Source organism: Cervus elaphus, chromosome 14 (assembly GCF_910594005.1).
Source record: "Cervus elaphus chromosome 14, mCerEla1.1, whole genome shotgun sequence".
Classification (NCBI taxonomy): domain Eukaryota; kingdom Metazoa; phylum Chordata; class Mammalia; order Artiodactyla; family Cervidae; genus Cervus; species Cervus elaphus.
This window is the reverse complement of record NC_057828.1, coordinates 14,041,625-14,050,148: the sequence shown is the minus strand read 5'-3', so window position 1 is coordinate 14,050,148 and position 8,524 is coordinate 14,041,625.

Here is an 8,524-nt window from a genome sequence, read left to right as displayed (position 1 = left end):
AGTACTGCAATGAGCAATGGGATACATGTGTCTTTTTCACTTTTGGTTTCCTCAAGATATATGACTAGGAGTGGGACTGCTGGGTCATATGGTGGTTCTATTCCTAGTGTTTTAAGGAATCTCCATACCGTCTTCCATAATGGCTGTATCAATTCACATTCCCACCAACAGCACAAGAGTGTTCATTTTCTCCACACCCTCTCCAGCATTTATTGTTTGTAGACTTTTTGATGATGGCCATTCTGACCGGTGTTAGGTGATATCTCATTGTAGTTTTGGTTTGCATTTCTCTAATAATGAGCCATGTTGAGCATCGTTTCATGTGTTTGTTAGTCATCTCTATGTCTCCTTTGGAGAAATGTCTGTTTAGGTCAATGTTAAGTTTCTTAAGGTAAAGTGTTTAATGAGGGACAGGATTAGAATTTAGCCCCAATTCCATCAGAGGCAAAAGCTCATGTTATAACCTCCAAACCACAATGCCTCAATTTACTATGTTCTTTCCTAGCAATATAAACATGAAATATTATTTAAAATATTTTAGCATTTATTTTGTCTTTTTGAAATATTATTTTCAAGAATATTTTGCTTAAAGAGAGCTCAAGAGATCATGCATCAGAAAGAGACTGAGAGAGAAAAAAGTGAAAAGAAGAAAAGAGAGGGAGGGAGAGAAACAGCACTTGTAAACAATGATTCCAAGATTAAGAAACTTTTAATTTTAATGATTTAAGGAGATAAAATGGATTAAAAAATGAATGGAACCTAAAAATGCAGAGGGAAATGAAAGTATAGGAAAAAAGTAGCATTTTATGGAGCCAACAATAGCAAGAGTTTCACCAAGGTAAATGAAATCAATGCTGACCAAAGGAGCCTTAAGGTCAGACAGATTGAAGGCAAAAACATCTTCATAAGAACAATGTGAGTTACTTTTAGTCAGCAACATTATTTACATTATCTCAGCAGCTGTCCAAGTTGACTTTTCCAACTGCTTTACAAATATTTTATCTACTTTTGTCACTAAGATTTCTTTCAAAAGCACTTAAAGGCTTCTCTAGGGTGATCTTATCCTTAATTGTGTTTGTGATAGAGACACTAGAGGAAAGAGAAGGTTAAGGTCTCATTATGAAGCTAAATTATCACCAGTGATTAAGTTTGGTGGTGCTCATATTCCAAAATGGGCTTCGCAGGTAGCTCAGTGGTAAAGAATCCACCTGCCAATGCAGGTTCAGTCCCTGGGTCAGGAAGATCCCCTGAAGAAGGAAATGGCAACCTACTCCAGTATACTTGCCTGGGAAATCCCATGGATGGAGGAGCCTGGAGGGCTACAGTCCATGAGATTGCAAAAGAGTTGGACACAACTAAATGACAACAATATTCCAAAATATTTAAGCCATGGTTTATGTTCATAATAATTTATCTACAGATGTATCAAATTATTAAAGAGTTACTCTTCATAATCTGGTGGAGAAATGCATATAATTCTTAAAAAACCATACTTCCTAAGCTTATGTAGTATCCTCCTGTGATTCTAACTGTGTTGTGAAGAAGGGATGGAGGGACTTATCACTGCACACTCTTTTGGGTATCCAAAGGTCATTATTTCTTCCAATGTAAAAGTGCTACATTTTAAGTCTTAACTCATGAAAGCTGTCTTCTGGGAGTAAGTCTGTTCAGGAGAAAGTGATGAGACATGAACATATGAGTTGCTGAGTTGGTAGAGAGAACAAGGTATAAATTCAGGTTCACTAAAATTTGTTAGAGCAGTGAAAATGCTGGCTTCAGTGTGAAAAGTTCATTGTGATTTTTCTAGATAAACTGGTAAGTTGCCTTCTTTGTGTTTGTAAAAGGCAGGTCTTTGCTTGAACCAACTACCACACTATACACTGGTTTTTTGCCAAAGTTGCAGACCAAAAGAGAACATATTGTGGAAGAATTTAGTTGATAAATAAATGAGTGTTTCTTTTGGTTTTTGTAAAATTGATTGTTAAATAGAGAATTTTTAACTTTAGGGAAAGCATATTTCTTTAAAAAAAACTTTGAGATATATTTCAGATATCATAAAATCCAGTCATTTAAATTGTACAATTCAGTAGTTTTAATATATTCAGAATTGTGCCACTACCACCCCTAAATTCATTATGTTTTAATTACCCCCCAAAGAAACTGTGTCTGTGGCATATCCTCAGACATAAGCAATTACTAACCTACTTTCCTATCTATAGATTTGTCTCTTCTCGACGTTTCATATAAACAGAACCATGAAATGTGTGGTCTTTAGTGACCTGCTTTCCATTTAGCAAAATGTTTTTGATATCATTCATGGCGTAGCATGTATCAGTATTTTATTCCTTTATCTTCTTTTTTTCCTGAGGTGTAATTTGCATATAACTTTATGTTAGTTTCAGGTCTACAGCATAATGATTCTATACTTGTATATATTGAGAAGTGATCACCACAATAAGTCTAGGTAACATCCATTGTTTCTTTTTATTGCTGAATAATATTCCATTGTATGGGATACCACATCATGTTTATCCATTCATCAGGACAGTGGGTGGCTTTAACTTTTCTGACTATTAGGAATAACACGTTTAGTTGTGTACAAGTTTTTGTTGAATATATGTTTTCATTTCTCTTGGGTATATAACCAAGAGTAGAAATTCTGAGTCTTATGCTTAACTCTATGCTTAACATTTTGAGTAACTGCCAATGTGTTTCCCAGTGTGGCTGCATGAAAAGAAGGCCCTTCTGATAGTTTAAAAATAATTCTTTGGTGTACAAGGGAAGTCAGCAGAGTTCAGTAGAAATTAAGCAGGGAATGTGAAATATTTGGACCTAGTCCCAGCTCTACCACTAATTAGCTGCTTGACCTTATGCAACTCATTTACATTCCCTAAACCCAAGTTTCTTCATAACTCTGTTTTATCAAACAAGCACGACTTTTGAATATAATTATATAATTATAGTTAATTTACTTTTTGTTTTTTGTTGTCTGTTTAAATTTGCTTTGAGGTCTGTTTCCTTGGCCCTAAAAAAAAAAAAAAAAAAAAAAAAACTCAATAGGGCCTGTGACATCTCTGACTATTACTAGGTATTATAAAGATTTCCAGTCACTTTCTGTCACAAAACATGACCTCAATTCAGTAACTGAATTGTCCATCCATATATAATAACTGAAACTCTGAATTTTATGTCAGTTAGAGATTTCTTTCAGCCTCAAATAAACAAGGAGGGCAAGTGATCTTGATCCCTCAAGGGTTTGAATATCAAGAAGAGTAGGAAGAGAAGGGAGCAGATAGTTTTCTCCTTGTCGTGATCTCTAGTGATGATATGAGTTGGGCACAGTCTGTAATGGCAGATGTTTAAAACTGATATTTTCTCCTGGTGGTTTGTGATAAATCAGATTATGATTACTGTATTAGTTTGCTAAGGTTGCTGTAACAAAGTACCACAAACTTGGTAGCTTAGCAACAGAAATGAATTATCTTGTTGCCAAAATCTTGGCCCTGTGTCCGATGCCAAATAGAAATCCAGAGACAGAGTCTGGAGGAGATGGAAAGATGGCTTTATTCCTCTGCCAGGCCCTTGGGGAAGACACAGCAGGCTAGAGCCTCCTGGTCAACAGAAACTGATCAGAGGCCAGACAAGAATCTTAGACAAGGCTTTACTGGGGCCCCTGCAGCAGGATGAAGGAGTGGGAACAAGCAATGTGTTCCCTTGCTCAGTCTCGAAAGAGGGTGAATGGTTCCTTACATGGGGTGAGGGTAGGAGGCATGTCCAGCGGGTGGGCCGGAGGGGTGGTTTGCACACCTCTCTGGGGGTGTTGAGTGCAGGGGTGTGCACAGTACCCTGCTTGGGCTCCCAGCTCTTCAGAAATGGCAACTGGATTTCTTTGGCCTTTCTGTATCTTCTGTCCATAATTTGCCCCAACTGTTGAAGCATGCAGTTATTTTTAGTCCCTTATAATTTTGTATGTTGTTGCTCAAGGAGGTGTTTGTCCAGGTGCCAGCACTGCAGCAAAGGGTCCCAGGTCCAGCCAGTCTCAGCAGGATTATTCTCCTGTGCCCTTTGCCATGTGACTTCATCTCTCTTCCCTATCAGCACTTCATCCTGCTGGCTGTGGTCCTGGCATACACTTTTCTATGTCCATGCAAATGGGCAGGTGTGACAGCATCACCATGTCTGAGGGGAGGTTGTACTGAGCATGTGTGTTCAGCTCCTCTCCTTGAGATTCTGTTGTCGGCCATGAGAACAGCAGGCCCTCCATACTCCTCCATATTCAGGAAGAAGAAACACAGATAGAACTGAGTTCTCACAGAAGTTAAGCTGCAGTGAAATTACAGACATCATGTAACAAGAATGAGAAATATGCTTTGTGATGATAAGCCGTTGTGGCTTGGGTGTTACTTGTCACCACAGCAGAATGTGGCTTACAGAATTTTAATTTGTATTTGAAGATACCTCCTCACTGAGACGTCTCCATTATGCCTCTTCGATTCCAGTGATGCATCTCTGGGTTGTTGTTAATGCCTTCTTCAACCCCTGTTTATTGATGATGTCACTAGTCTCTTATCTTCGGTCTTTCCTAGCAGTCATCTTTGGCTGACAGTATTTGGCATCATCCCACATTGACATCATCCCTTTCTGGCCCGTGCTTACCATGGAAAATGCATGCACATTCTTTGCCAGGACAGACTATGGAAGTGAAGAACATCCAGAGCAGTCAGTTCCTTTTTGACTCCTCCATTTTAATAGCTAGCCAATTTGTCTCCTGCCTTCTAGGCTCTTCAAAGGAGAGTCAGACATTAGCCCACACGGTGTCTCCTATCTGTAGGAAATGCATATTTAGTGCTTCTAGCTTGTCTAGCAAGTCTGGGGCAGCCGATGTACTTACCCGGCTCATAGCTCCTTCAGGATAATCTCCTGTGAGGAGTGAAGCCAACCGACAGTCACAGCTGCTACTTTCTTTCATCCAGTTACAATGGGTGTATCAAGGCCCTACTTGCTCTCGCTGTTCCCACACCATGACTGAGCACAGAGGGGTACTAGCACCGTTCTATTCCTGCCTGCAAGGAATTCCTGTAAGCAAGGTTGCCAAATAAAATGCAGGACGTCCAATTAATTTTGAATTTCAAATCAACAGTTAGTAAGTTTTAGTACAGATATGCACACAGCGGGCTTCCCCGGTGTCTCAGCAGCAAAGAATCTGCCTGCCATGCAGGAGACCCGGGTTTGATCCCTGGGTTGGGAAGATCCCCTGGAGGAGGGCATGGCAACCCACTCTAGTACTCTTGCCTAGAGAATCCTATGGACAGAGGAGCCTGGTGGGCTGCAGTCCTTGGGGTCACACAGAGTTGGACACAAATGAAGTGACTAAGCAGCAGCATGCATTTAACATTTGGGTGATATGGATTCTAAAAGCTATTTGCTGCTGTGCATTTGTATTTTTATTTGCTAAAGGTACTTATAATGACAATATAGTTGTTTTTCCATATGGAGGAGGGGCGGTTGGTTCTAGGACTTGCCAGAGATACCAGAATCTGAGGATGCTCAAGTTCCATGGTCAGCCTACAGCCTCCTGAGTCATACTCATGGTTTTGTAGCTGCAAATTAAAAAAATATTGGATTATGTATTAGGTTTGCTCTCCGCGGTTCATTGAATCCTGGGGTGAAGAACCAGGGGATATGGAGGGTTGACTGTAGAGTCATTGTAGAAAATACTCATGTAAGTGGATCCTGGAATTCAAAAGCTGTGTTGTTCAAAAATCATCTTCATCTCTACAAATGGTGCAATTCCATTTATTTTTATGGCTGAGTAATATTCCATTATATATATGTTCCACATCTTCTTTATCAATTCATCTGTTGATGGGCATTTAGGTTGCTTCCATGTCCTGGCTGTTGTAAATGGTACAGATGAACCTCTTTGCAAAGCAGACATAGAGACACATTTACAGAATAAGCATATGGACACCAAGGTGTGGAAGGAGGGTGCGCTGAATTGGGAGGTTGGAATTGACATATACACTAAGATGCATAAAACAGATAACTAGTGAGAACCTATTTTATAGCACCGGAAACTCTCCTCAGTGCTCTGTGGTGACCTTAATGGGAAGAAAATCCTAGAAAGAGGGGATATATGTGAACCTGTAGCTGATCCACTTTGCTGTGCAGTAGAAGCTTACACAGCATTATAAAGCAATTATACTCCAATAAAATTTAAAAATTAAAAAAAGAGGTCACCTTGAGCACACTCCAGGACTCTGGCTGAAAATTCCTTATAAGTGCATAAAAGTCATATCCTCTTCTTCTCTATTTTTCCCTTTTCACATGTGCCAGAGCCGCATCATAGTTTGAATGTTTGCCCTGCCTATTCCTGCATGTTTCCTTCTATCCTTGACAGGCATTTCTCCATTAAAGCTCTTGGAAGTCTAATCACATCTTGGCGTCTTCTCAGAGGACCTGAACTGACACGTGGAATTTGATGGAATTGGTATATTTATCTGCACTGAAAAATTCCACTGTAACTCTGCCATGTGGATATTGGACCAGATGATTGCGGACGTCCTTCCAGCTCTATCTCCTGATTCTGAGTTTCTCCCTCCTAGGCAGAGAGATCACACTGGAAAAAATTCCGCTGTGACTGTATGAAAATGAAAGTAAGAATTTAACTTGTAGATTGATTTCTTCCTCCTCTTTGTTGTTATTCAGTTGCTAAGTCATGTCCGATTCTTTGTGACTCCTTGGACTGCAGTACATCACGCTTCCCTGTCCTTCACTATCTCCCATAGTTTGCTCAAACTCAAGTCCTTTGAGTCAATGATGCCATCCAATTATCTCATTCTCTGTTGTCCCCTTCTCCTCCTGCCTTTGATCTTTCCCAGCATCAAGGTCTTTTCCAATGTGTTGGCTCCTTGCATCAGATGGCCAAAGTATTGGAGCTTCTATAAGGTTCTATGATTCAGCATTCTCTAAGAGTCTATGGAAATTCAGTTCAGTTCAGTTCAGTCACTCAGTCGTGTCTGACTCTTTGCGACCCCATGAACCGCAGCACTCCAGGCCTCCCTGTCCATCACCAACTCCCGGAGTTTACCCAAACCCATGTTCGTTGAGTCGGTGATGCCATCCAACCATCTCATCCTAGTCATCCCCTTCCCCTCCTGCCCTCAGTCTTTCCCAGCATCAGGGTCATTTCAAATGACTCACCTCTTCATATTAGGTGGCCAAGGTATTGGAGTTTTGGCTTCAACATCAGTCTTTCCAATGAACACCCAGGACTTATCTCCTTTAGGATGGACTGGTTGGATCTCCTTGCTGCCCAAGAGACTCCCAAGAGTCTTCTCCAACACCACAGTTCAAAAGCATCAATTCTTCAGTGCTCAGCTTTCTTTATAGTCCAACCCTCACAATCCACACATGACTACCGGAAAAACCATAGCCTCGACTAGATGGACCTTTGTTGACAAAGTAATGTCTCTGCTTTTTAATATGCTGTCTAGGTTGGTCATAACTTTCCTTCTAAGGAAATTTCCTTCTAAGAAATTTCCTTCTAAGTCCTTCTAAGGACTAAGCATCTTTTAATTTCATGGCTACAGTTACCATCTGCAATGATTTTGGAGCCACCCAAATAAAATCAGCCATGGTTTCCCCATCTATTTGCCAAGAAGTGATGGGACTGGATGCCATGATCTTAGTTTTCTGAATGTTGAGCTTTAAGCCAACTTTTTCACTCTCTTCTTTCACTTTCATCAAGAGGCTTTTTAGTTCCTCTTCACTTTCTGCCATAAGGGTGGTGTCATCTGCATATCTGAGGTTATTGATATTTCTCCCGGCAATCTTGATTCCAGCTTGTGCTTCTTCTAGCCAAGCTTTTCTCATGATGTACTCTGCATATAAGTTAAATAAACAGGGTGACAATATACAGCCTTGATGTACTCCTTTTCCTATTTGGAAACAGTCTGTTGTTCCATGTCCTGTTCTAACTGTTGCTTCTTGACCTGCATACAGATTTCTCAGGAAGCAGGTCAGGTGGTCTGGTATTCCCATCTCTTTAAGAATTTTCCACAGTTTATTGTGATCCACACAGTCAAAGACTTTGGCATAGTCAATAAAGCAGAAATAGATGTTTTTTCTGGAACTCTCTTGCTTTTTCAATGATCCAGCAGATGTTGGCAATTTGATCTCTGGTTCCTCTACCTTTTCTAAAACCAGCTTAAACATGTGGAAGTTCATGGTTCATGGATTGCTGAAGCCTGGTTTGGAGAAATTTGAGCGTTACTTTACTAGCATGTGAGATGCATGCAATTGTGCAATACTTTGAGCATTCTTCGGCACTGCTTTTCTTAGGGATTGGAAGGAAAACTGACCTTTTCCAGTCCTGTGGCCATTGCTGAGTTTTCCAAATTTGCTGGCGTATTGAATGCAGCACTTTCAAAACACCATCTTTTAGGATTTGAAATAGCTCAACTGGAATTCCATCACCTCCACTAACTTTGTTTGTGGTGATGCTTCCTAAGGCCCACTTGAC